This window comes from Bison bison, unplaced genomic scaffold, assembly GCF_000754665.1.
Source record: "Bison bison bison isolate TAMUID 2011002044 unplaced genomic scaffold, Bison_UMD1.0 scf7180017864363, whole genome shotgun sequence".
In the NCBI taxonomy this organism is placed as follows: Eukaryota; Metazoa; Chordata; class Mammalia; order Artiodactyla; family Bovidae; genus Bison; species Bison bison.
The window spans coordinates 1,321,157-1,325,760 of record NW_011494935.1 but is presented as its reverse complement, the minus strand read 5'-3'; the positions used below and the strand labels follow the sequence as shown (position 1 = coordinate 1,325,760).

Genomic DNA, 4,604 nt, shown 5'->3' with positions numbered 1-4,604 from the left:
AGACGGCTGGATGGCATCACTGACTCGATGGATGTGAGTCTGAGTGAACTCTGGGAGTTGGTGATGGACAGGGAGGCCTGGCGTGCTGTGATTCATGGGGTTACAAAGAGTCAGACACGACTGAGTGACTGAACTGAACTGAACTATACTAAATCTTACTACTAATAAGGTAAGTACAATGAAAACTATAGTAAAATACCATTTTCACTTATCAAATTGGCCATATGGAAAATTTTGATATTACTGTGTTGACTGGGTGATAGACAATCCCATACACTACTAGTGCAAATAAGAAGGGGAATATCTACTAAAATTTTCAATGCACATTTCCTTTGACCCATCAAGTTCACTTTTATGGGCAATTCAGAACCCTCTCTAGAATAAGGGTCAGCAATTTTTTTTTTTTCTAAAAAAGCCAAAAAGTAAATATTTTAAGCTTTGGTGCATGGGGTCTCTGTCTCAATTACTCAACCCTTTAGTGTAGTGTGAAATCAGCCATACACATTGCATAAATGAATGAGCATGGCTTTCCAATATAACTTTATTTATACAAACAGCTATAGGTGGGATTTAGCCTGAAGGCCATAGTTTGCCAACTACTGCTTCAGAGGCAATGGCATCCTACTCCAGTACTGTTGCCTGGAGAATCCCATGGACGGAGGAGCCTGGTAGGCTGCAGTCCATGGGGTCGCTAAGAGTCGGACATGACTGAGCGACTTCACTTTCACCTTTCACTTTAATGCATTGGAGAAGGAAATGGCAACCCACTCCAGTGTTCTTACCTGGAGAATCCCAGGGATGGGGGAGCCTGGCGGGCTGCCGTCTATGGGGTCGCACAGAGTTGGACACGACTGAAGCGACTTAGCAGCAGCAGCAGCTTCAGAGGCAGTAGGTGCAGAAAGGCTGGGCACATCCTCATTGTGGCAGAAACCACTACTGTCCCCAAACTCCATTTCATCCCCCTAGTAAAAGTCCTGCAGCCAGAATCTGGATATCCAGATTGCACTTCTCAACCCTATTGGGAGCTTGGTGATCACGTAACTAAGCTCTCAATGACGTGCGAGCAAAAATTCTGCTTCCACCTCTGGCTCATTTCCTTAGGCAAGATTTTTTAGGAAGAAATCTCCGTTCTTTTCCTCTTTCTCACTGGCCGTTGACAATGACCAGAATAGCATTAAAGCCATATACTGAAAATGGCAGAGTTACCGTCAACCAGAGTACCTGAATGATGAGAGCGGGGAGAGTGGCCCATGGTCCTACACATAAGAGAAACTGTTTCAAACCTGGTCTGAAAGGCAAAACCATTTTGCTCATAACTTCTTTCTGAGAAGTTAGCATTCCTGATAAAATGCTTAAGCAATTTTCTGTGAACTTTAATGGGATTAAGGTTTGCTCTCAGAAACCAATTACCCACATGCCCAATTACCCGCACAGTCAGTTGCCAGCTGTCAATCAAGGGTCTAGTGACCTTTAACCAGACTTTCTTTTCTTTCTGTGTCTAGTCTAACAATGATTATCTAACTGAACTTTCTTCCTATCAAATGTCCCTACCAATAGTAAATTTGGGAAGTGGCCTTTCTAGGGTCCATTTCCCTTCTGTGCCTAATCGTAATAAAATTTTGATACATGCTCACAGCTAAATTGCCTGAAAACTTCTCTTTAACACTTGGAACACTCACTTGGTGCTGTAACATGAATGAAAAATAAATTTATGTTTCTTTAATCCATTAAATTTTGGTCTCTATTTTTGCAGCCAAATCTACCCCAATACATTCACATTTTCTAAATTTGTTTAAATTCACTAAATGCTTGCTTTGTGTCAAAGACTATATTAAGCACTTTACATGTGTTGTATGTCACTAAACTCCACTTCTTTCTCATAATACCTACCACTAGGACTGGATGCCAGGCCAATGACTACCACCACTAATAACAATACTAGTAGTAGCAGCAATAACAACAAAAATAGCAGTAGTTAATACTTATTGAATGCTTTCTATGAGCCAAGCACTGAGCAAAACTCTTTATATCTTATTCTTTAAAATGTTATGGGGATTCTTCTTGGAAAAAGCAAGCAACCAATCCAAGTTTTATCACTAGTGTTAAATTAATCTCTTCAATAAATTAATTCACTATATTTAGAAAATGAAAGGAAACTTAATGCTTTCCTAAGAGTAAAGCTCAAGACAATAACCTTGGTTGAGGAAGATCCAGAGTAAATGAAGCTCCTCTTAAAAGAAATATGATTTCCCCAAAGCATATTAGCATCATTGGGACAGAAGTGGCGGTGGGATTTTTTGTTTTGTTTTGTTTTCCCCAAAGGAACATTATTTTTATAGGCTGAGAAGCACCATATACTTTTGCTCTTTAGGGCATTTTCACTGGTCCTTCCCAAGGCAAAAATTTGAAGGTGCTCTTAAAGACTTTTCTCCTAAGTGCCCCTACTCTTCTGGAGAAATTTCATCCCCAAAGACTTGACTGTGTTTTAAACCAACCTCAGATTATAGGCATAAAAGGAAGAATTAGATTTTGATTTGAAGAATGGGCTAGGCTTGGAATCAGTTCATCTCAGTTCAGTTCAGTAGCTCAGTCATATCCGACTCTTTGTGACCCTATGGACTGCAGCACGCCAGGCCTCCCTGTCCATCACTAACTCCCAGAGTTTACTCAAACTTATGTCCATTGAGTTAGTGATGGCTTGGAATAATTTAAGAACTGATATTGTCGTATTGCACTTCAGTAGGGTTAAACGAATTTTTTTGTTTTGTTTTTGCATTTGTGGTTATGCTAATGAGCCTATGGAGAGGTTCCGTTCTGCACATGCACACACACACGCACTCACCCCAGTCCTGAAGGAGTGGGATGTCCTCCCTAGAGAACCCTGTGGTCCTCTCAGGTGAACCAGTCTCCTAGGACTATGCAGAACACATGTTTTCCAGTGACACATTCAGGCAGCAAGAAAGAAAGGGTTGGAACAATGTAGGAATGACCCCCTGGTGTCAAAAGAAGTCTGGCTGCCCCATCTGTCTTTTGAGAATAAGAAAAAATTCTTGAATTTGTAGACATTTTCAAGTTACAGAAACCTCAAGAGAAAGATATTTAGGGCCCCTGCATATGAGGAAGAGTTTCAGCAATATTAGAAAAAAAAAAATTCATCCACCTATACATCCATCCATTTATTTTACAAATAATTATTAAGGACTTACTATATGCCAGGAACCATTCAAAACTTAGGGGAGGGGGGAGAATCAGGGAAGTATTGGTCAAGGGTACCAAGTTTCAGTTGGGCAAGATGAGTAAGTCCTAGAGATCGACTGTACACCATAGTGCCTACTGTTAGCAACAATGTGTTGTGCAGAAAGGGCAGCTCTTCTAAGTGTTCCGTCACAGTCACCGCTCCCCGGCCAGTAGTGCCTACTGATTCCTCTCAGGTTTGTGGGTGCTGCTCTGAGCAGCCGTCACCCTTTATACCAGAAAGCTGGCAGGCACTGTGAGGAAAAAACAAAACAAGAAGAAAGTAGAGGAGGTGCTAGAGGAAGAGGAATATGTGGTGGAAAAAGTTCTAGACCGGCAAGTGGTAAAGGGCCAAGTGGAGTATCTCCTAAAGTGGAAGAGGGTCTCAGATGAGGACAACACATGGGAGCCGGGAGATAACCTGACTGCCCTGACCTCACTGCTGTTTCTGCAGTCACAGAAAACAGCACCCGAGATAGACAAACCAGATGGAGGCAAGTGCAAAGCTGATTCTGATTCAGACAATATGGGGGAGGAGAGCAAACCAAAGAAGAAAAGAATCAGAAAAGTCACAAGGCTTTGCCTGGGGTTTGGAACCTGAGTGGATTATTGGAGCTACAGATTCCAGTGGAGAACTCATGTTCCTGATGAAATGGAAAAACTCTGATGAGGCTGACCTGGTCCCTGCCAAGGAAGCCAATGTCAAGTGCCCACAGGTTATCATATCCTTCTATGAGGAAATGCTGAGGTGGCATTCTCATCCCTCAGAGGATGATGACAAAAAAAGAAAACAAGAATTAACTCTCTTGAATACCAGTGGCTATCACATCTGACTGCAGGTTTCAAGTGGGGAGAGAAGGAGTTCTACTTGTCTCGACACCATAAAGATGGCTTGAGAAGATGTGCTTTGAAGAGCCAGTATAGTTTCTGTGCCTTACAGCAGGCTAAGTGTTTCAAAGTCGTTCCATGCCGTACAGTTTGCACATCCATCTTGGTGAAGAGGAAGAAGAATCAGTGTTTCAATGCAACTCATTCTGAACTTCACTAAGAAAAGCAAAGGGTCTTCTATGATGGACAAAACTTGTAGAGTGGGATGTAGGAAAGCAGGCGATACTAGTAGATCTTCAAAGAGCATCTCCACAACCCACAGCCTTCTTCCCAAGAGGGTTAACTCTGCATTTTTTACAGCATAGAATGTGTGTAGTTTTTGGCTATTACTGGTGTATTATGTGGGGTCAGTGGGATGGGGTGAGAAAGGAGACTGGAGTTAAGATCATTTTTGTTAAAATTTGAATAAACTGTGAAACTGTAAAAGGGAAAAAACAAATAATGATGATTGGGTTCTGTGTCCAGAATATTGTATCCTTTCA

The 4,604-nt window shown here is 41.7% G+C and overlaps 1 pseudogene; it reads left to right on the top strand.

Moving 5' to 3' along the window:
- Positions 1–4,067, top strand: part of LOC104999762 — a 70,421-nt pseudogene extending 66,354 nt beyond the window's left edge.
- Positions 4,068–4,604: the final 537 nt, after the last annotated feature.